This window comes from Ictidomys tridecemlineatus, unplaced genomic scaffold (genome assembly GCF_052094955.1).
Source record: "Ictidomys tridecemlineatus isolate mIctTri1 unplaced genomic scaffold, mIctTri1.hap1 Scaffold_103, whole genome shotgun sequence".
Lineage (NCBI taxonomy): Eukaryota > Metazoa > Chordata > Mammalia > Rodentia > Sciuridae > Ictidomys > Ictidomys tridecemlineatus.
In genome coordinates this window covers 244,794-270,610 of record NW_027520990.1, presented here as the reverse complement: position 1 = coordinate 270,610, position 25,817 = coordinate 244,794, and the positions used below count along the sequence as shown (strand labels likewise).

General features: G+C 32.1%; 1 pseudogene; it reads left to right on the top strand.

Moving 5' to 3' along the window:
- The window catches only part of LOC144372434 (son of sevenless homolog 2-like), a 43,005-nt pseudogene that overhangs the window by 12,410 nt on the left and 4,778 nt on the right, over nucleotides 1–25,817 (top strand).

The following is a 25,817-nucleotide window of genomic DNA, read 5'->3' as shown; positions in this document are numbered from 1 at the left end:
TAGACAAAATGATATGATTTTTGAATTTGTTTAAAGAATAACTAGGGCTGGGTATAATGGTGTATGCCTATAATACCAGCAACTCAGGAGACTGAGACAGGAGAATCACAAGTTCAAGACTAGCCTTAACAATTTAGTGAGATCCTCAACAACTTAGCAAGACCCTGTCTGAAAATGAAAAACAAAAAAGGTCTGGAGATGTAGTGCAGTGAGAAAACATCCATGGGTTCAGTTCTTAGTACCAAAAAAACAAACAACAGAGTGAAGAAATGGCATGATTTGGGTTAGATGAAGCAAAAATTTGCCATGAGTTGATAATTGTTGAAGTTGAGTGAACATTAAAAATTATATGAAGATCTACAGTTATGTCTGTCAAGTAAAAGACATTCTAATTATGTGTTTTTTCTAGGGAAAGCTATGAAGAAATGGGTAGAGTCAATTGCTAAGATCATCAAGAGGAAGAAGCAAGCTCAGGCAAATGGAATAATCCATAATATTACCTTTGAAAGTCCACCTCCACCAATTGAATGGCATATCAGTAAACCAGGGCAGTTTGAAACATTTGATCTTATGACACTTCACCCAATAGAAATTGCTCGTCAGCTAACACTTTTGGAATCTTATCTCTACAGGTAGGTAATTGTTATTTCTTGGTCTATTTTCAAAAACCTTGAGCATACCTCTTACCTATTTTTTAAACATTTTGCTACATATCATGACAGCTTAAAAATATCTCATCTATTTTCCTGGGTTTGGAGGGAAGCTCATAGCAGTTTAATCACAGTATGTCCTGTAGGTAAGTCTTCTAACATGTTGCTATATAGACCTAGATTAAGGATGAGCAATCCTTCACAAGAGGAATGGTAGGAAGACTAATGCACTACAATAGTAACAACTATTCAACAGTAAGCCCCTGTCACTATCATTCCATTAAAATCTTTTCTGTATCCAGGAGCCCTCATTTGAAATATAAATATCTAGAGAAGTTATCCTAATGATAAGCAGCCATGTAATGAGTGCTCATGTATAACAAAAACATTACAAATGAAATTGAAATTCTATAATTCTCCCTAATTCATTGCTCTCCTTTCCCCGCAAGAAATAACAACTACTAACCAACAATAAAAAAAAAATAACAACTACCCAGAATTTGATGCTTACTCTGTTTGTCTCTCTCTCTATACACACACACATTTTCCTAAATAATATATAGTATTGGCTTGTACATTTTAAACATACTTATTCTGCATCATGTTTTTACTTATATTCTTTTTGATATCTGTTAAAGTCCATGAATATAGTTCTAGTTCACTTATTTTAGCCATTCTATGAGTATTCCACAGTTTATTAAGTCTCTTTTTGGTGAACTGGTAGATTGTTTGGCGTTTTACCTTCTGTAAATAGTGCTTCAGTGAACAGTCTTGTGAATGAGTTCTTGTAACTTTCTGTAAGAGTTTACATAGGAATGTACTTAGCAATAGAATTGTTGGGTCAGCTAGTATGTATATCTTTAGTAATGGAAGATCCTGCTGAATTGTTTTACAAAGTGATTGTATCAATTTTTACTTGCATATTGGAGTTGGAGATTATTTTATTATTTCTTACCAATTTGATATTATTAAGGTTTTGTGGCTTTGGCAATAATAAAATGGAATTTTATTGCAGTTTTTTTTTTCCTGAGAGAAAATATTTTTTCATGTTTGTCATTATCAGTTTTTAAATTAAGTTTAGCAGATCTTTAAATAATCTTGATACTAATCCTTTATAGATAGATTAGGTTGTACTGATTTTTTAAAATTTATTTTTAGGAAAGTCCAGCCTTCTGAACTTGTAGGGAGTGTGTGGACCAAAGAAGATAAAGAGATAAATTCTCCAAATTTATTAAAAATGATTCGCCATACCAGAAACCTCAACCTGTGGTTTTAAAAGTAAGTTTTGTTTATTCTTTATTATTGCTTCTTAATCATCATCATAATAAGTCCTATTTAAGCTTGAATTCTGGCTCTAAAGAAGTTTCTTATTTCTTAAGTTAGGTGGAGAAACTTTTCTAAGCCATGGATTTTTTGTTGTTGTTATTAGATGCATTGTGGAAGCAGAAAATTTTGAAGAACGGGTGGCAGTACTAAGTAGAATTATAGAAATTCTGCAAGTTTTTCAAGACTTGAATAATTTCAGTGGTGTACTGGAGATAGTCAGTGCAGTAAATTCAGTGTCAGTGTACAGACTAGACCATACCTTTGAGGTAAGTTTTAGGCTTAAATATTTCATCCTTTTGGGGAAAGATAAAATGAATATCAAAGAGATTGCTCCTACTGCCTGTCTTTTTGGTACCAGGGATTGAACTTAGGGGCACTCAACTATGAACAACACCCCCAGCCCTTTTTATTTTTTATTTTGAGACAGGGTCTCATTAAGTTGCTTACAGCCTCATTAAGTTGCTGAGGCTCGCCTCAAACTTCTGATTCTCCTGCCTCACCCTCCCAAGTACCTAGGATTACAACCATTCCTGGCTTGAATTTATCTTTGAATGAATCCATATTTTCCACTTAAATATAGAAATTTAAAAATATTTTTAAAAATATATCAATATATACTAGTAAGTTTAGGATTTGTCAAAGAATATAGGACCTGTACCTCTTTTTAATGTGCTTAACCTAAATATAATAAAGTTTCACATGAATTTCTTCAATGGCACTTTGATAGTCTCCCATAAATGACAAATGATATTAAATATAATCACACAAATAACTTTTTAAAAAAATTTATTTGTTCTAATCAATTATACATGACAGCAGAATGTTCTTTGATTCATTGTACACAAATGTAGCACAATTTTTCATTTCTGGTTGTACACAGAGTAGGATCACACCATTCGTGCAATCATACATGTACCTAGAGTAATGATGATCATCTCATTCTACCATCTTTTCTATTCCCATGCCCCTTCCCCTTTGGCCAATCCAAACTTCCTCCACTCAACCCATCCCCCTGTCCCCATTATGGATTAGTGTCCACTTATCAAAGTAAACAATCGACCTTTGGTTTTGGGGATTGGCTTACTTCGATTAGCATGGTATTCTCTAACTCCATGCATTTACCTGCAAATGCCATAATTTTATTCTCTTTTACTGCTGAGTAATATTCCATTGTGTATATATACCACAGTTTCTTGATCCATTCATCTATTGAAGGGCATCTAGTTTGGTTCTACAGTTTAGCTGTTGTGAATTGTGGTGCTATAAACATTGATGTGGCTTTGTCCCAATACTATGCTGTTTTTAAGTCCTTTGGGAATAGACCGAGGAGTGGGATAGCTGTGTCAAAATGGTGATTCCATTCTAAGTTTTCTGAGGAATCTCCATACTGTTTTCCAGATTGGCTGTACCAATTGCAGTCCTACCAGCAATGTATGAATGTGCCTTTTCCTCTACATCCTTGCCAACACTAATTTTTGCATGTTTTCTTGATAACTACTCTTCTGACTAGAGTGAAATGAAATCCTAGAGTTGTTTTAATTTGCATTTCTCTGATTATTAGAGATGTTGAACGTTTTTTCATGTTTGTTGATAGATTGTGTATCTTCCTCTGAGAAGTGTCACCTTTAGATATAGTCAAAAAATAATATGGAAAGAACCCTTTCTAAAATTTTATCTTTTAAATTATAAAATAATGTGTTTAGTGTATAGAAAGATTTTATGTCTTTTAATAACAAAATTGAGATTATATTGTAAGTAGATTTTTGTAGCCTACATATTTTTCTCTTTAACACTTTTTTTTAGTTTGTTGTCAAAAACAAGATTGTTAATGCCTACATAGTTTTCTGTCTCACACATAAACCATAATTTATTCCATCATTCTGTTGTGGAACAATTAAGTTATTTTGGATTTTATTGTTGTGACAAATAATTTATCATAGACCACCCATATGTAGATGTATTTTTAAGAATATGATTATTTCCTGGGGCTGGGGATATGGCTCAAGTGGTAGCGCAATCGCCTGGCATGCACAGGACATTGGATTCGATCCTCAGCACCACATAAAAATAAAAAAAAAGATGTTGTGTCCACCGAAAACTAAAAAAAAAATAATATTAAAACACTCTCTCTCTCTCTCTCTCTCTCTCTCTCTCTCTCTCTCTCTCTCTCTCTCTCTTTAAAAAAAGAATATGATTATTTCCTTAGAAGTTTCTAAAGATGGTACTTTTGCCAAGTGTTTTCTAGCAAAAAATATGATAAATGATTCTGGGTATTACTGTATTGAAAACTTTAAAGACTTTATCAGCCAAAAATAAAAATTCTCATTTTAAACTTGTGTTTTTAAAAAGTGGTGAGATGTTAGCTATTTTCAAATGCATTTATTGGCTAGATAGTGATATTGGATATTTTAAAATGTATTTATTGGTCACTTTTATTTTTTTTATGATTTATTTAATTCATGTCTTCTTTCATTTTTTTGGATGTTTGCATTTTTACTTATGGACTTTTTAATATATTAAAGATATGAAGACAGTCAAACTATATCTTTTCAGTGTCTCTTTATTTTGCCTGCTTTTTAATTTAAACATTTTTATACTGCCTTGATATATAGACTCATAAATCAATCCAAATTTATGGGGTCTTCCTGTGTTTTTACTATGAAAGACTTTTTCTAAGTGAAAGCTAACAAGGTAAAAACTCAACTATATTAATATTGCCTTTGGGAATATAAATTTGTAAAACCTTTGTGGAAAGCAACCCAGCAATGTATGTTAAAATTTAAAGTACACATACTCTCAGACCCAGAATATTAAATAAATAAAATCTTAAAGAAATAAAAGCACCACAGTATAAAATTATATGTATGAAGATATAGTTATTTTAGCATTATTTTAGTAGCAGAAAACTAGAAATATTCTTCTTTCCATCAGCAGAAGAATGATTAAATACATTATCTTATACCTATAACATGGAATATTGTTCTATAGAAAAAAATGATGTCATTTTTGTACATTATCTTGCAAGAATATATGTGATATATGTGGGGAAAAATCATAAGGAAGTTCTGAATGACTATAGTGTGATTCCATATTAGTACAACAAAACAGAACAAACCCTAAACCTCTAAGTGGAGTTGCATGAATATTAAGAATAGTGTGGAAAAATATGTCTTTCTTCATTAATTCTTTTAGTGGGTTGTGATTGGAGGGAGAAGAAGAAAAAATATTTTTATGTTTGAATTTTTCTATTTGGGTATTCGCATTTTATTTACTTATGAATTTTATATATTAAAGAAATTAACTATCTGTTCAGATTAATTATTTCAACTCAGATATTGAAAAACTCTGAGGCACTTTATTCATTTTACAGGCTAAGCATTCATTTTAAAAACTATTGGACAACAGTATTTCTTTTTTTCTTTTTTTTCTTTTTTTTGAGAGAGAGAGAGAGAGAGAGAGAGAGAGAGAGAGAGAGAGAGAGAGAATTTTTAATATTTATTCATTTTATTTTTTAGTTCTCGGTGGACACAACATCTTTTGTTGGTATGTGGTGCTGAGGATCGAACCCGGGCCGCATGCATGCCAGGCGAGCACTCTACTGCTTGAGCCACATTCCCAGCCTGACAGTATTTCTATAATTATATATAAGGTATAAAGAATAAAAATATCTGTGTACCTAGCATTCAGTTTAAGAGCCCCTCCATTCTTTCACTGTAATGAATCTTAGGCTTTTAATTCTCTTGCTTTTATCTAACCTATATTGTTTTATTTTGCATGTTTCTTAATTTTATAATTCTTCAATGACTCTTAGCACTGTATTCCTAAGATTGATCCATGTTGTTTATAGCTATAGTTCATTCTTTTTCATAACTATATCATAATTATAGAAATCAGTTTACCAAAATTTAATCATTTTTAATTAGTTAATAATCATTTGGAATTGTTATGAACAATATAGCTGTTAACATTCTTTATATATATCCTGATATACCCAAATATATTACTCTAAAAGTAGAATTTAGGATATAGATGTCTTCAACTTTACTAGATAATGCCAAGTTGTTCTCTCAAGTAATTGTACCAATTCACACTCCCATCAGAAATGTATGAAATCCAGTTATTTTATATTCTCATCAATACTTGATATTTTCAGGCCTTTATCTTTTCCATTATTGTGGTTTTGTTTTATATTTTCCTGATTTTTAATGAGTTTGAACCTCTATTTGGTTCTTCGTTCTTCTTGTGGAAAATTTTTAACTTTAAATTGTTATATACAAATGCTCTTATATTCTGGATTCTAAAATATCATCATTTATTTTTTTCCCAGATAAAAGCTCCCCTTTTCATCTTTTTTGTGGTGTGTTTTGATGAACAAGAATTCTTAATGTAGTCAAATTTACTTATTTTTTTCTTTGTTATTAATGCTTTTGTTCTCCACTTTAATTGCCCCCCCCCATTATCCTAATGTTTTATCTTTCTCATTAAATCCTTACTCTAGGTGGAAATGAGTTTTGAATATGGGTGAGGTTGGAATATTATTTCATTTTTTTAAATAAAAATTTTAGTTGTAAATGGACCTTTATTTTATTTATTTGTATGCAGTGCTGAGAATTGAACCCACTGCCTCACATATGCTAGGCAAGTACTCTACCACTGAGCCACAACCCCTACTATTACATTTTTTTCCATAAGGCTACCCAGTTGTTTGAATTCATTTATTGTTAATTCATTTTTCCCCATTGACCTATAGTATCAGCCGTCATATATTTAGTATCCTTATGTGTAGTCCTGTTTCTGGTCTTTTTATATTTTTTTCTATTTTTAGTTGTAGATGTATGTGGTGCTGAGGATCAAACCCAGTACCTCAAATGTGCTAGGCAAGTGCTCTGCCACTGGGCTACAACCCCAGCCTACTTGTATACTAATTCTTGAAAAGAAAGTATAGCAGATCTTTTAGCAATCTTTCAAGGTTGACTTGGTCTTAGCCCTTTATTTTCATATATAAATTTTAGAATAATTTTAAGCTTCATTTTTAAAAATTGGATTTTATTATTATTATTGGTACTGAGGATTGAACCAGGGGGCATTTTACCACTGAGTCACATTTGTAGCCCTTTTTATTTTAAGACAGGGTCTTGCTTTGTAGCTGAGGATCTTGATAAATTGCTGAGGCTGAATTTGCAGTCTTTCTGTCTCAGCCTCCTGTGTTGTAGGGATTACAGACATGTGCAACCATTGCCAAGTTGAAAATTGGAACTGTAATAGAAGTTGCATTAGATCTGTAAAATCAATTAGTGCCAATTTACAGTCATGAGTCTTCCCAACTGGGAACATGGTATATCTCTCCATTTATTTACCCATTTAATACTGTCTTATGGTTTTCTTGATAGAGACTTCATACTTTTTTTGTTAGATTTATGTTACACTTTTTAAACAAATTATTTTCCTTATTGATGAAAGATTTTCATATCTAGTTGATTTTTGACACAGAAACATTAGTAAATTCTCTTATTAACACTTTGCAGATAGAGTTTTGGAGTTTCCTTTCGGATAGTCATAATCTCTGTAAATAGTGACTTTTTCTTTCTTTTTTTTTCCTTTTCTTTGCAATTCCTAGTTATTTATTTTGTTTCTTGTCCCTTTTAGCTAGGACTTTTGGATAGATTTGAATAAAAGCTATGGTGCACTCTTTCTTCATAACTTAAAGGAAATATATTGAATGGTTCTCAAGTATAATGTTTGCTCTTATCAAGTTATAAACTAACATCTAGTAAGAAAATCTAACAATGAAATTTAAAAAGAAATTCCTATGTTTATTACATTAACTAAATTTGTTAATGCTTTCTTACCCTCCTGTAGTCATCTCTTTACCAAAACTCCACCCTTGTCCCCAAAAGACCTTTCAGTGGAAAAGTACTTAAATGCTGAACAATTATGATTCTCGCTTCCTACATCTAAGACTTGAAACTCTGGCTAATCAAAATTATGACTATCAAGGTCCTGAGGATGAAATTTTTTGATTGCTTAATCTTCTAATTTGTTTTAGAAAAATTTAAGGTTTTAGATTTTATATTATAGATAAAAAGAGGAAAAATCACTTTAGGCAAATGCCCAAAGGATAACCTCTCTTATTTTAATTTTTTAAAATATTTAATATCAAATGTTTGCAAAATTTTATAATTTCTAAATTTCTGTATCCATACATTTGATTGAACTATAAACGGAGATTATGCTCATTTTATATGTTTTTAAGGCATTACAGGAAAGAAAATGGAAAATTTTAGATGAAGCTGTGGAATTAAGTCAAGATCACTTTTAAAAATACCTAGTAAAACTGAAGTCAATCAATCCACCTTGTGTGCCTTTTTTTGGTAAGTTACTAAAGATGGATATTGTATTTTGAGGCAAAATGTGTTATAGTCCAAAGAGGCCAGTCTTTAGAGGTCAGTTGTTCATATTTTATATTACCTTGTCTATTTTCATCTGTATTGATAAATAAAACTTAAAACTCTATTATTTATTTTCCTGTAAAATGCAAGTTATAATACTTACCTCATGGAGTTGTAAGAATTAAAAAATATTTTATCTATACAACCTAATACAAATTCTATCAGAACAGGCACTCAGAGAGTGGTAACTATTGTTTTTATCTATTTATGTCATATCTACAGTGTTCGTTTTCTCTTTATTAAAGGCTTTTAAGTGATTTGTTAAAACAATTCAGCAATTCTGTTCTGCAAACAGTGTATTCACACAATTCTAGATGGTATAAATCAATTACTCAACATTGCCTGTTTGTTTTGTTTTGCTTTGCAATGGGGTCTTGCTATGTATCCCAGGCAGGTCTCAAATTCCTGGGTCAAGCAATCCTCTTGCTTCAGCCTTCTGAGTAGCTGGAACTTTAGGTGTGTGCCTCTGCTTTGAATGTGATCTCTTGATGCATTCAACATAGATGATACATGTGAGGCTGCTGGTGGCATAATATGGAATACTGTTTTGTAGTAAACATTTTTGTTGTAAAGTAATGATAAAAAGTGTAGTATAGTAAATGCATAAACCAGTAACAGTCATTTATTACTATTATCAAGTATTAAGTACTGTTCATAGACAAACATGCTATACTTTTCTGACAGGTCTGTTTATGGAGGCTTGAAAAATATGTTATGTTGGCATCATGACAGCTACATCTCTAGGCAATGAGAATTTTTCAGTTCTATTATAATCTTACGGGACCACTTTCGTATATGTGGTGTGTTTTATGTGCTATACTTTAATATGGTGGGCAGCAACAGTGTGTTTGTTTACAACAGCATCACCACAAACACTTGAGTAGCATATTGTACTATAATGTTACAGCAGTTTTTCAGCTTAATTCTAGTCTGTGTGTGTGTGTGTGTGTGTGTGTGTGTGTGTGTGTATGTGTGTGTGTGTGTATGTGCGTGCGCACGCGCACGGGCACACACACATTCATGCTGGGGATTTAACCCAGGGCATCTCACATGCTAAGCACCTGTTCTTATCACTAGGCTATATTCCTAGCCCCTCCATTCTAGCCTTATAGATCATTTTTATATAAATATAATAATGTGATGTATGACTAAACTGTTGAAATTGTATAATTTATTTAAATCAAGGTTTTCCAACCTCAGCACTATTGGCATATGAATCAAATAAATGAGTAAATGTCATGTGCTTGTAGGATGTTTAGTAGCCTCCAAGTTTCCTGTTTACTATATGCTGGTAACACCTACATCATGATAACCAGAAATGTCTCCAGACATTTCCAATACACTGTTAGGAACAAAATTATCAATTGATAACTACTAATTTAAATATATTAGTAATTATTCGAAAAAGGAGATTAAAGTTTCTATTGTGAAAGATTAAAATATAATTGGTTTTTAAATCTAAATCATGGGCTCTGAGAAAACAATTTAAGTCTGAACTCTTATTAATCAGCAGTGCTTATGATATTGATGATCACTTAAAGATTATTGAAAATAAATATTTAAAATCAAGCATTATTACAGAGGTAATAAGACCATACTCAATAAAAATTTGAAAGTGTTGTAATGTGAAAATAAATAAATAAAATAAAATAAAATCAAGCATTAAAAATTTTGGTTCGATTTAAAACTTATAATTTAGACTTTATAAACACGGTTTAGGAAAGCTCAATTTGCTATTTCTTAGACTAGTAGCCTTTATTTTCTTTTTATTTTAAATTTTTTTTGTTAAAAAAATTAATGGAGAATTAATCATAACCATAAAGTCTATCAGAGCCTTGCCTTATCAACATTATGGAGTGGAATTGCTAGTAAGTCTTTTAGTTTTACAAGATTGTTTTCCCAAATGATTGATTAAATGACCAATTTTAAAATAAATTTTCTTTAAATATTTTTTTCACTAGGAATATATTTAACAAATATTCTGAAGACTGAAGAAGGGAATAATGATTTTTTAAAAAAGAAAGGGAAAGATTTGAACAATTTCAGTAAGAGGAGAAAAGTGGCAGAAATTACTGGAGAAATTCAGCAATATCAGAATCAGCCTTATTGTTTACAAATAGAACCAGAAATGAGGGTAAATATTTTTTTTTCCTTGTCTTTAAAAGGGAATGTGTTAAGTACTCGATGATCTCTACAAAATACCATAATCACATATCATGCTGTTTATTTTGCTTTGTAAATAAAATGAGTTAATAATTGGTAGTTAACAATGTTAAATATTATACCTACACTATCTGCAGTTATTTATACGAAGTGCTTTCTCTTGAAAATATCACTTCTTTGTTGAGTTGGTTCAAGCAACACTTCCAAAAAAGCGAATGGCAAAGTTGAACAAAAGAAGTTTTTCTGATGTCCATGCAGTAAAAATCCACTACTAATTTCATCATTGATGGATAACCATTTTAAATATTTTATGTGAGCCAGTATAACATTAAACAACTTATCTTCTCAGAAGATGACTATGCTTAAGTAGGAGAAGAGTTTGGAAGAGTGGTATATATGCATAGCACAAAAGGGCTTTAATATTCTATCAACTGATGTTCTATTTTGAACAATGGTGTATAATACTGATACTGTGATATCATAAGTGTGCATTTTCTGGCTTTCCTACAGGTATACTTTAATTCACTGGGAACATACATTCTTGCTAATATTTTGGTAGTGGAAATCACATGATGAACCCTCTTAGAAACATTATGCTTAGTGTATTCTATGGCTTTGTCTCATTTTAAGTTGAGCATTATAGGAATGCATTATTTTAGTTTTAACTCTGCCAATATATCTATCTAGTGACCTGTTGCTATTTCTGTCTTTATTGAAATTTTTGTACTAAGAAAGTTAGGATTGTACATTTTTCCTAACAGGGGAAAAAATGTGGGATGCCATCTAAATTAGAGTGCATTATGATACCACGTTTATATTAAATGAACTTAATATATCATATGTATTTGAAATTGAGAACATATTGTAATTTAACTTTTCATGTTAAAAATTATGCTACATTCTTAAAAGAATCTACAAATTGGGCATATTGAATGAAAATAGCCACTATCATTTCTACCTTCCTGAATTATGAGATAGTTACTATTCTTTGTTCCCAGTTCAAATACTCTACAGTCCTTAGAAAGAATGACCTAAAGCATACCATTAATTAAAATGCAGACATATAACTGTTTTAAAGTAAATAGTAATTTTTGTTGCCTATTTCATTGAGCCCACCCTCTCTATGTGGATCTTCAGAAGGCTAATAAGAAAATGTGTTCTTAAAAGTCAGATTAGAGTTCACAATATATTTTTTCCACAGAAATAATTTTACATTGTTATTGGGTATACTTGAAATAATACTTTAAGCATTTGTATCTCAGTAGCATATATGCCAATAGGTTTTTTTGTTCTGATCTAGGTTTCTTACCATCATTTAAAGCATTTTGGAGAAGGGGAATGCCTCTTTATGATTGAATCAAAGTACATTTAAAATATATACAAACTAAGCTATTCATTTTACAAAACCAACATTAATCAAACAAAATCATATTTTTAAGTTAGAACAAATGATGAGAAAATTAAAAATAAAGCTTTCTAAAAGTTTTTAAATTACCATTGGCTAGTGTAATATAAGTTAGCTAACTTGAGTATAAAAAATAATTGTTTGTGTTAGAGGAGTGATATACTTTTCAAGTTCATTTTGCCTCTTACAAAAGCCAAACCCAATAAATATCTTTTACTTGCTTGTAAACACTCAAAAATGAAATAAAGCTAAATCCAGAAATTTGCGTCTAAGGAATTTTCAAAGATAACCATAAGAATTATGTAGAAAAATATTTGCACCAGGAGTTAATAATTATTATTATAGCAAAGAATTAAAAGGCTTTTATCTGGATAACTGCCTATATAAGGATTAGTGAAATGAATTCTGGAACATGTCTGATAAAATTCCATAGACTTAAAATTTGTACTTTATAAGATAAGTAAACCACATGGGAACAACTTGACTATAAACTTTTAAAAAGATTAAAAATAAATATGGTGTTACCCCAATTTTGCAAAAAAGAAAAAGTTTCTATTTATTTATTTATGTATATATAATCACACATAATAAAACACCAGAAAATATAGTAAAATATAAACAGGGTGGTTTCTAATTAGTGAGATTCCTTTTTTTTTGAGGGGAGCACTTTGCTAAAGTATTAAATTTCCTACTTCAGAGCTTAAATTTTTACTTGCAAAATATTTGGTGAATATTTTTTGATAAAGATAAAATATTTTTGATAAAAATACTTTTGTACTAGAATTTGACACAGGTAAGTTATAAAGTTTATTATAATTTCTCTTGATTACTTTTGAATATGTCTTTCCAATTATCAAAGTTCTATGGTGGTTTTTTAAACTATAATTTTGGTTCTAAACACTTTTGTTAGCTTACTCATGATCATTATGTTATAATTAGTAGGACTACTAAAGGATAAGTGTTAACTACTGAGCCATTAAAACCTGTTCATCTTATAATCATAATGTTTGACTAGAATATGACTTCCAGAGAAATTATGTAATCTTATTGAAAAGTAGAGCGACTGGAATAAACAATCTTTGTAACCTTTCCAGACATTGTGATCCCTTAATTTTTTAGTTTTAAAAATGATAAAATAAATAATTTTCACTAAAAATTTGAGTAAGTATATACTTAGGAGTATTTCTTTAATTCCAGAGGTTCTTTGAAAACCTTAACCCCATGGGAAGCTCATCTGAAAAAGAGTTTACAGATTATTTGTTCAACAAGTCACTAGAAATCGAACCCCGAAACTACAAACAGCCTCCTCGATTTGTAAGTCCATGACAATGTTGGAAAATATTATTTTTAATATTATTCAACCTATTTCCTTAAAATTGTAATCAAATAGCTATTTTTAGATATTTTATAGTACTATTTCTAAAATTATGTATACTGTAAAGGAAGATATCAGCTTTTTTGATAAAATCTGATGTATCCTTTGTCCTACTACCATTTATCTGTCAATTTTTGATCCCTTCTAGTATAAGAGAAACAGGTGTGAGAATATGAGAGCCTAGCAGTAGCTGAATGGAACAAAGGAAGTGAAAAGAACTGGGAAAAGAGTAAGCAGTAGTATATAGGTTTTTTTTTTTTGCTTGACCATTGGCTCTTGCCATTAGGGCTCCATGGTCTGTGGTTGCCAGTGAAATCCATCTCTCACACTAGGAATTGCTTCTACACTTTCTAGTTATTCCACAGGTTTGCAGTGGCAACAGAAATAATGGAAGACTAATTCTAAGTCACTGAAAGTGAAGCAAGATTTGGAAAAAAGTAAAAATCATTTATAAACAGACTCCCTTTGGCAAAGCAGTAAACTAGGTAGTTGCATGGTATCTCATTCTCACATCAGTATATGATAGAGATTATCCTAACTTTATAAGTAAAAAAATTGAGGCTCAAAGAGATTAAATAACTTTTTCAAGACTGAACAGCTAGTTTTAGGCACAGTTGAGATTTTAACTCAAACTTTTTTGAGTGGGTGCTAGGGATCTATCCCAGGGCCTCATGCATGGAAGGCAAGGGCTCTACCACTAAGCTATATCCCCAGTCTTTTTAATTTTTTTTTAATTTTAGAGACAGGATGTCTCTTACATTGCCCAGTGTTTTAGTCACTTTTTCATCACTATGACCAAAAAGAACAACATCAAGAGGAAAAAGTTTATTTTGGCTCATGGTTTCAGAGATTCAGTCCATGGTCAGTGGACCCCTAATTTTGGGCCTGAGGTGAGATAGAACATCAGGCAGAAGCAGAAAAGCGTGAAAGAGGTAAAGCAGCTCAAGATGTGGAAACCAGGCAGCAGAAGCACTCTTTCTCACCAGGGTCAAAATATAAACCCAACGGTATAACTCCCAGTGATATACTTCTTCAGCTATACCCTACCTGCCCATAGTTACGACTCAGTTAATTCATTGAAGTGAATTAATCCACTGATTATGTTATAGGTCTCATAATCTTATCATTTCACCCCTCAACATTCCCTCATTGTCTCACACATCAACTTTTGGGGGATACCACATATCCAAACCACAACATCCAAGCTGGCCTCAAACTTGACAATCCTCCTACCTCATCCTCCTGAGTAGCTGGGATTATAGGCATTTACCACAGCATTTGCCTCCAACTCAAATTTATGAATCTGAGATTTTTGTTTTTTCATCAAGTTACCACTGCCAGAGTTTTAAAATTGGGATGGAGTTTAGGATAGGGAACAATGATAGCCCTCTTCACCAAAGGGTTTTGAAAGCACTGTTATAGAGATTGAACATTTAGTATAAGAAAAGGGGAAAAGGGGACTTTTTAAAAAGTGAAGCACATAACATAATATAAACATAAATTATGTTACCAGTAAATATTTATTAAATTGATATAAGTTATTTGAAAAAAAGTTTAGATATAAGTGTTTTAGGAGCTAAAGGTTGTTTTGACACAATTTTTTAGGCATTTTATTTCTACAGTTATTGAAAGAGATTTACTTATATTCAAGTTCATTTTTAAATTAATCCAGTTAAATCCAGAAGTTATTACTAGAATACCACAAACTGCCGCTGCAGATTGGTATTTTGTTGCACTCTTTTAATTTATTCCTTGAGAATTAATTAACTGGTTCCTTGAGAACTAATTAACTAATAATGTAACTCATGAAAATAAATGATACTAATTATGTTTACTTTTCCTAGGCTAGGAAATCAACCTACTCCTTAAAATCTCCTGGAATAGGGCCTAATTCAGGACGGCATGGCTCTACCTCAGGCACTTTATGAGGTTATCCAACACAATTAGAAAGAGAACCTTATAAGATAAGCTTTAGTCGGGTTGCTGAAACTGAGCTCGAATCAACAGTGTCAGCACCAACCTCTCCAAATACACCATCTACTCCACCAGTGTCTGCTTCTTCAGAACATAGTGTGTTTTCAGATATGGATCTCAATAGTTCCTGTGGTAAGTATTTGATAAAAACCATTTGGTAAAAAAGGAATTTTTGTTTCGGATAATTCTCATCATTTTAATTAACAAACTACAGAATCCTTTGTAATCAAATCAGTATGAAAAGTAGCATCTAAATGTGAAAATGGTGATTATCACACTTATGCATTTGTTAATGCATGTTGTTTTCTGATTTATTCATTCAAAAAGATTTATTTAGTACTTTTGGGACCTCACCACCACTTGAAAGGGAGCAACAGGCAGTGAATAAAAAAATAAGTACATAAGTTCAGTGAGGAAAATTGAAAGGGACTGTGATAGAAGGGGAACCATTTACACTAAGAAAGAGAAAAACATTCTAGGTACAAGGAATACTTAGTTTCATCTTTCTAAAAAAAACTGACACATTAAAAGATGGTGATAAAATTTTGTGCTATGTATATTACATGTTACTTTATGCTGACATGTAAAAATAAAACCATACATGTTACCTATCTTTTCAAATTAATTTTTCTCTTTCCAATAGGTAGCAATAGCATCTTTGCTACAGTGCTCTTGCCACATTCAAGTAAGTATGATTCTAATGAAATTACTATAATAATAATAATCTGGTTGACCAAATTTGTATTTGAACATTTTGGGGCTTAGCAACATGGAAAGAATAAGAAAATTTTTCCCTCCCTCCTTCCCCTCTCCCCTTCACCCTATCCCTCTTTTCTTCTTTATTTCTGTTGTGCTGGAGATTGAGCCCCAGGCCCTATACATTCTAGACAAACCCTCTACTGATGAGCTATATTCCCAGCTTGAAAGAAATTTTTATAAATAAATTGAATTATTTGCTTATTGTTATGTAATATTTAAATTTTCCTATAGTTTTTTTAAATTATTTTATGACCTGTGTTCAAGGGACTGTGTGACCTTGAACAAATTATTTTTTATCTCCAAACTTATTAAGGACCAAATGAAATAACTATTTAGAATACCTAATTTGTTTCTTAGCACAGAATGAACAATTATTTCATATCAGTTGCCTATCTTCTTCCCCACCCCTTCCAATTCATTTTCCTGTAGGAATAATACACAGTCAGCACTTTATATATGTGGTTTCCATACCCATGGATTCAGTCAGCCACATATTGAAAATGTAGTTATACCTACAGTGCTTGCATCTGTACTGAACACATATAGACTTTTTTATATTGTCATTGTTTCCTAAACAATACAGTGTAACTATTTATATAGTATTTCTACTATAGCAGGTATTATAAATAATCTAGAACTGGGCATGGAGGCACACACCTGTAATCCCAGCTACCCAGGAGGCTGAGGCAGGAGGATTGCAAATTCAGTGTCACCCTGGACAATTAGAAATACCTCCAGGGTTTGTATTTAAAAAAAAAAAAAAAAAAAACCCTGCACTGCTAAAGCACTGGCCTAGCATATGTGACACCCTGGGTTCAATCCCTAGTACCCCACCTCAAAACAATACTAATAATGTAGAGAGGATTTAAATTTGCAGAATATATGTAGGTTAAAAGCAAATATATCATAGTAAATTGCATTATATAACATTATTATGCATTGTAAGAGACTTAAGCATCTGTGGAGTTTGTATCTGTGAAATATGCTATAATCAGTCCCAGATACCAAGGGATGACTATATTAAATGTTTATTTAAAGTTCCCAGGATTGCGTTTGATAATTTATTTCTTGATATCTTATTTAGTTAAAGTAGTATTTTAAGAAAAGCAGTATTTTATCATTCTAAATTATTTCATGATTTATTATCAAAATGTTATTAACTTTCTGTGGCAATTTGTTTAAGACAAAAATAACCCAAAAAGGAACACAGCAGCCTTGGGAATAATTCTCTCAATCTGGAGAACCTCCCGTCTAACATAGTAAAATGTATATGTTATAGACAGTAGCAGGAATTCCAGTCTTTTCAATGGCTCTGAGTCAGAGGCTGAGACAGCAACCAATGCAAACTGGTTAAACACTTAAAATAAAATTAACAGAAGCTCTCTACCCCATGTTTCTTCACCCCTTTTCTTGTTCCTCATTGAAACTTCATTTCTAAAATGATTTTTTATATTGCTTCCTCTTTTGAATCATTAATTTTACATACTATTTACTGATGAGGATTTCATGTTCTGCCTTACCTATACTTATCACATTGAGGGCAATGTGATATTATTCACTATTAGATCAAATGGTATTTATTGTATTTCCTTTTTAATACACTTCTATTTCCTGGAGTTAAGAATTTACTCATTAAAGCATGGATTTGTTTAAGACATTGCTTGGTCTTCCCATGCCCTTTTATAGCACATTTTCATAAGATCAAGCTTATTAGAAAACCTATCAGAGTTTTCATTTATCTTCCCCTTTCCACCCCTTCTCCTCTTCCACTTGGAAACCTCCTTCCTGACATTTTCCAATTTGAACTGGTTGCTGTCTTAGCCTCTGACCCAACCATCATCTTAGAAGTTTCTTTATCATCCAGAAATTCCCTTCACCTTCCTCCTGTACTGAATTTTTGTTTCTTAGATTCCTTTCTTTATGTGTTCCCTCATTTTGGTAGGGGCACATACTTGCATAGTAACCTGTTAAAGTATACTATAGTATATAAATGTTTAAGTTCTTAAGTTTCTGGAAGTGTATTATACATTTAATTGTTAATAGTGTGCCTGACTATAGAATTTAAATTATCTTTACTGTCTTCTAGCTTTTATAATTGCTAATACCATATTAATTCATTCACATATTGAATGTAATTTTTTCCTTTCTTTGGTAGTACTGAAGGTTGAACTCAGGGATACTCTGCCACTGAACTACATACACAACCTTTTTATTTTTTATTTTAAGATAGGGTTTTTTTAAATTTTGAGATAACTGCCTTGACTAACCTCAAAATTGTGATTCTCCTGCCTCAGACTCTTTAGTATCTGGGATTATAGGCATGTGCCACTGTGCCCAGTTCAGTACATATTTCTGAATGCTTGATATGTACAAGAGATATGGCAGTGAACAAAATAGACAAAAATTATTATTTCAGTGACCACAGTTTCTGTTTCCTTTTTTTTTTAAATAGCCAAGGTATAACTACAGTTGTAAAAGGATTTAAATGAAGTAAAAGTTTATTTCTCAAAAAAGCCAGAACAAGTAGACATTTCTGCTCCACAGGATTTTCAGGCTAGCAGGGTGATTCAGAATTCTCAAGATGTGGCTTCGATCTCTATCTTGAACAACTGCTCCAATAGTTACCATTTTTCAGCTAGCAGAAAGGTGGAGAGCAAGAACATTTGTTATGAAAGCATGCATACATCACTTCTGCTCTCATTCCAAAACTTAGTCACATGGGCTTACCTAGCTGCAAGGTAGGTTAAGAAATGCTGTTTGTAACCACACAGCCTTTCTTAGCCTCTGGTATTAGCTGGCAATTCTTGTATACATTTTCTTTCTGATATTTCATTGTACACAGATTTTTGTTTCATGCACAAAATTATTTGCCTTCAGGCTCTCAAAGATGAAACATAAATGAAACCAGGCATGGTGGTGCATGCCTGTAATCTCAGTAGCTTGGGAGGCTAAGGCAGGAGATTGCAAATTCAAGGCCAGCCTCAGCAACTTAGTAAGAAGCTGTTTCGAAATTAAAAAAATTAAAAGGGCTGAGGATGTGGCTCAGTGGTTAAGCACCCTTGGGTTCAATCTTTAGTAACGACAAAGAAAAGGAAAATAAAATAAATGAATTTTGTGTTTACCTTCAGGCTATGTGTATAAAGTGTATGTGAAACATAAATGAATTTTTAAATTTAAACTTGGGCCTCAACCCCCAAATATCTTATTATATATGTAAATATTCCAAGTCTAAAATCCTTATTACTTCCTGTCCCAACCATTTTGGATAAGCAGTATTCAACCTACACTTAGTTTGTACAGCTTCTCAGCTAAGCACAAGGGATTTGGTGGCAAACAAGAAAGACTTTCTGCCTGTTTATACAAAATACCTCCAAATTTTTTGGAAAAATAATCATGTGCATGCAGATTATATTTCTCATCTTCCTCTCTTGATTTTTTACTTCATTTATAGCTCCTTGGTCTCTTATGTTAGTTCCTCTTCAGCTTTCCAAACTGTTAACATTGGAAAGACTTGATCTTGAAACCTCTTTGTTTCTTTGTTTCTCACTTACCTCATTCATTAACATATCATTTATAGGATAATTTCCAGGTTCATATCTCCAACTAGATTTAGACTCATATATTCAATGATCTGTTCCACATTTTCATTTGGATATCTGATAGGAATCTAAACTTAACCTTTCCAAAACTGAGCCTCCAAAGCTGTTTTTCCTACCACCTTCTCATCTCAATTCAGTTACTTAGGCCAAAAATATGAGAAGTAGCTTTTCTCTCTTTCTTCATACCTCAAATGTGACCCAATCAACAAATCTTGATTACCCTCAATATATATCAAGAATCTAACTATCTCTTACCATTTCTACTGCTACTACACTGATAGCCACTACAATCTCTTAACATTTTTCAATATGATAGCATCCTAATTTTCCATTTTTCTTGCTTTAGTATATTTTTTTCCTTTTTTAAAAATTAAAGCATTATAATTCTACATAGTATTTGGGTTCATTTTGACAAGATCATACATACAAGGAATTTGATTTCCTCTCCTCTGAATTTTCTCTGACCCTTACTGATCTTCCTTTCACTCCTTTATTTATCTATATTTAACTGGTATTTTCTACATATACATTAAGGAGAAATTCCCTTTGGCACATTTACATATGTATATATAATGATTTTGTTAAATTCATTTCATGTTTCTTTAACTTTCCTTTCCTTTTTTCTTCTCATTTTCATACTTCTACTCCAATGTGATATTCCCTGTATCTTTATGATATCTATTTTCCTCCCCCAAAGCCTTCTTTCCCTTATTTTGTTCTAGCTTCCACATATAATAGAAAATATTTGATCCTTGATTTTCTGAGTCAGGCTTATTTCACTTAGCATACTTTTCTCCATCTTCATCTGTTTACCTGCAAAAGCCATTATTTCACTCTTCTTTATGGCTGAGTAAAACTCCATTGTGTATATATATTTGCCACATTTTCTTGATCCACTTATCTGTTGACAGGCATCTGGGTTGGCTTCATAATTTGGCTATTGTGAATTGTGCTGCTGTAAACATTGTGGTGGCTGTATCACTATAGTATGCTGATTTTAGTTATTTTGAACAAATACTGAGGAGTGGGATATAGCTGGGTCATATGGTTTTTCCAAAGTGGTTATACTAATTTGCAGTCCCACTAACAATGTATGAGTGTACCTTTTTCTCCATATCCTCATCAGCATATATTATCTATATTCTTGATAATTGCCATTCTGATTAAGTGAGATGAAAGCTTTGTGTAGTTTTGATTTGCATTTTCCTGATTGCTAGAGATTTTGAACATTTTTCATATATTTGTTGGCCATTTGTGTTTCTTCTTTTGAGGTATGTCTGTTTTTTGCCTTATAACTGTGAGGTTATTTTGGCATTGAGTTTTTTGAGATCTTTATATATTATTAATATTAATTAATCCCCTGTCAGTGGAGCAGCTGACAAAGATTTTTTCCCATTTTGTAGACTCTTTCTTCACACGCTTAATCATTTCCTTTGCTGTGTAGAAAGAAACTTTTAATTTGATGACATCCCAGTTATTGATTCTTGGTTTTATTTCTTGAGCTTTAGGGGTCTTGCTGAGGAATTGATGTCTCCACCTATAGATGGGGTGTTGACCCTATTCTCTTTGAGCAGTTTTAAGATTTCTGGTATAATTTCTAACTCTTTGATCCATTTTGATTTGACTTTTGTGCAGAATGAAAGATGGGGATCTACTTTCATTCTTCTACATAGAGATATCCAGTTTTCCCAGCTATTTGTTAAAAGACTGTCTTTTCTCTAACATGTATTTTTGGCATATTTTTCAAGTATTGGATGGCTGTAGAAATGTGAGTTTGTTTCTGTCTATTCCATTGATCTTCAGGCTATTTTTGCTGCTGTAGCTCTGTAATATAATTTGAGATCCTCCTGTATCACTTTTCTTATTCAGAATTGCTTTGGCTCTTCTGGATATCTTAATCTTTCAAATGAATTTAAGGACTGTTTTTTCTAGTTCTGTGAAGAATGTCATTGTTATTTTGATGGGAATTGAGTTTTTTAATCTGTATATTGCTTTTGGTAATATAGCCATTTTGACAATATTAATTCTTCCTATCCAAGAACATGGGAGGTATTTTTATGTTCTGAGATTATCTTCAATTTCTTTCTTCATTTTTCAATGTAGAAATCTTTCACCTTGTTTAGATTAATTTCCAGTTGCTTGTTTGTTTGTTTAATTTTGAGGATATTGTGAAAGGGATGATTTTCCTGATTTCTTTCTCAGCTGAATTGCTTTTGGAATACAGAAGCTATTGATATATGAGTGAATCCTGCTACTTTGCTAAATTCATTCATTAGCTCTAGGAATTTTATGGAAGAATTTTTTTGGTCTTCTAAATATAAGATCATGTCATCAACAGACAGTGATAAGTTTGACTTCTTATTTTCCTGTTTGTATTCCTTAATTTCCTTCTCTTGCCTGATTGCTCTGGCTAGAGTTTCGAGAACTATATTGAATAGAAGTGGTGAGAGTGGACATCCTAGTCTTGTTTCTGATTTTAGAGGAAAAGCTTTCATTTATTTTTCATTCAGTATGATGTTGGCTTTGGGTTTGTTGTATACAGCCTCTATAATGCTAGATAAGTTCCTTCTATCCCTAGTTTCTACAGCATTTTAACATGAATGGTTGCTGTATTTTATCAAAGGCCTTTTCAGTATCTATTGAGATGATCATATATATGGTTTTTGTTCTTTATTCTATTTAAGTGGTGAATTACATTTATTGAATTGTGTATGATGAACCAACCTTCCATCCCTAGGATGAAACCTACTTGTGGTCATGGTGTATTTTCTTCGTTATATGTGTTTTAATGTGATTTGCTAATATTTCATTAAGGATTTTTGCATCTATATTTATCAGGAAATTGGGCTGTAGTTTTCTTTCCTAGATAATTGATAATTGCCATTTGGTATCTGGTTTGGATGTTAGGGTTATACCTGCTCCAGTATACATATATTTTTTAAAAATATTTTTTTTTAGTTGCAGTTGGACACAATGCCTTTATTTTCTTTATTTTTATGTGGTGCTGAGGATCAAACCCAGGGCCTCACACGTGCTAGACGAGCGGTCTACCACTGAGCCACAACCCCAGCTCCTCCAGTATGTTTTTAATACAACAGCCAGACTGATCCTTTTAGGAAATAAATAAGACCTTAACTCTCCTGTATATAAAACTTTCCATCTCACTCAGATTAAAAGTTAAAGTTCCTTCATAGGGCCCACAAGGCCTTACAGGGCTTAGCTTCTTTTGATCTGTGAGATCTAATAATCTGCTGTTTTCTTCCCTTACTCTTCACTGCTTTAGTTATTCTGCCTCTAGAACACAAAGGCACATTACTACATTAGGACTTCTGCTTTTGCTATTCCTTCTGTTTCTAATGCTCTTTGACCACTTGGCATCATGGCCTGCTCCCTTGACTCCTTCAAGTTTTTGTTTAGTGTTTCCTTAGTGAGTTCTTCCCCAATCACCTGTTTAAAATTGCTTCCCATCCACCTATTCCTGAACCCCTTTCCTACAAATTATTTCTTCTTATGGTGTATAGCTATGCTACTTTTACATATTTATTATTTCTCTCCAACCAGAATATAAACTCCATAAGCAAGTCACTATTATATTGCTATCAAGTAGAACAGTATTTGGCAGTATAGTAAATAGCCCAATGTTAATGAAAACAATCTGGTAACAAAATGCTCTTTATTGAAAATAAAATTGTGTTCACACAACAAGGGTTATTGAGTGTCTACTTTGTATAAACATAGTGGTTATGTGGTGGCTATAGAGTCAGACTCAAATTCAGAAACTATCAAATATGTACCACCATCATTTAGATATCTTCTGTTTCCATGAGTCTATGTGTTTATAAAGAAGAAAAGACTCATGTAAGACTACCTTAAACAGTAAGAACCCATTCTGAAAGACATAATTGGAACTGTATAGGAAAGCTGCTTTAGGACTAGTTGATTCAGTGGCTCAATGATGTTATTAAAGACTGAAGTTCCTTTTGACTCTCATTGTTTTGTCCAGATTAACATCTTTATCTACAGCTGTTTTTCCATAAGGTCATAAAAATGCTGGCAGGAATGATAAAAGTTATATGTTTCTTTATTCAGCAGATAGAGAAAGGTTGAAAAACAAAATGCAAAGTACTTTTCCAAAATAACAAGTTGTAAGTGGGCACAAGTTTTTAAGTTGTTAAGTGGGCACAATACCTTTATTTTGTTTTATTTTTATATGGTGCCAGGGATCGAACCCAGTGCCTCACGCATGCTAGTCAAGCACTTTACCACTGAGCCACAACCCCAGTCCAAGGGATATCCTTTTTAATAGCCTCCAGAAAAATCTCCTTTGGTATTTCAGTGACCAGTTGAGTTCTAAGTGATGAGTTTAATAGAGTAATTCCATTTCTTTAGTGGGAATTTTCAGACTTGAACTAATCAGGCCTTATTCCTGTTGCTAAGGGGTAAGGTCAGCTTTCCCTGAAGCACACATGGCTACATGTATGAGAAGGTGGATAAAAATCTGATTGTGGTAAGAAAATGAGAAAGTGAATCCCGTGCCCACTTCTTATCAATACTCCCAAAAGTATACTTTTCGTATCAACTGTTGGGTCCCTGAACCAGCAGAACCCCTGAAAGTAACTGCAGAGTCCACATAATCAGGGCAGCAACTTTTGACATGGAATAATAAATTTAATATCTGTATTTGAGGAAAAAGTTCCAATTCTGAGTCAATCCCTTTTCCTGGCTCCTTGTTCTTCATCATGAAAAATGTAGCAGTTGTGGAGGGGTAGGAGGGAATCTAAATGCAGTGACCAAGACCATGAATGGCTGCTAAAAATGTAACATTCTTGAGAAATACTAGTGAGATATGTCAAGTTCTGCAAGAGGATTGGAAGTAAAAAATGTACAGTAAAATTACTATATACATCAGTATAGAAAAGTTTTCCTTTTTAAAAGAAACACAAATCCATTGCTTTATAGGAAAGACAGTAGAATGAATTAGACATAACTTTCCTTTGTTCATATAGGAATACATGACCAGTGTAACTCCACATTGTATACAACCACAAGAATTATAAGTTATACTCCATTATGTATAATTTGTCAAAATACATTCTGTCATGTATAACTAAAAAGAAAAAATAAATTTTTTTTTAAAAACATAGCTCTATAAGTCAGTGGAAAGTGACTTAAAATTATCAGATGTGTTTATATCACATCTTATACACTATTTTTAATGCCCCTAATGCTTTGGAATTGCTATTCTCTATTTATTCCTTATTTATAGCTCTGATAGCTTTAATTTTCTAAACAGTCATTCGCTGCATACATCTATTGTACCTGGTTGAAGTGTAGTAGAATCTGTGAGTAGTGATGAGTAGTAGCTATGACTTGTTGACATTTCCATTAAATTGTTTATACATACATTACAAATGTGGATTTGTGTTGTATTGGGCTGAAAGTTAACAGGCTTTCAGCCACCACTTTTTAATTTTTATTTAGATTCATTGTGTATGTAGCAAACTCTTGTCTTTTATTTTTTTCCTGGTACTAGGGATTTAGCCCAGGGGTGCTTTAACCACTGAACTACATCCCTAGCCTTATTTTATTTTATTTTGAGACAGGGTCTTGCTAAGTTGCCCAGGCTGACTGGACTCATGATCCCCCAGCTTCAGTGTCTCAAGAGGCTGTGGGATTTCAGGTGTGCCACTACCACGTCCAGCAACTCTTGTCTTTTAAAATATAAGAATGGAAAATATTTCTTGTAATCTGCTCTTTTGCAAAGAATATTTAATTTTTAAACATTATGCAGGCAGTGAATTGTATGAACCAGATCATTTTTGTATTGATTGATTAGTAAAACTTCTATAAACTTATATTTATTAAAATAATGGCAGTACTTAGTATTATTTGCAATTTGAATCATTTAAATCTAATACTAGTTGGAATATTTTTTCTAAATTTTATGCGCTATCAGTGAAGGTCTGCAAAAATGTATAAAATTAAACAAACAATACATAAAATTTCCTTTTTATTACATAAAATTGCAATGCATACCTAGTAAATCTTGAGTGGTTATTTAACAAATTACTAGGTGGGTAGTGTCTTTCAGTAGGTATTTAATATTTTCTGAAGAAG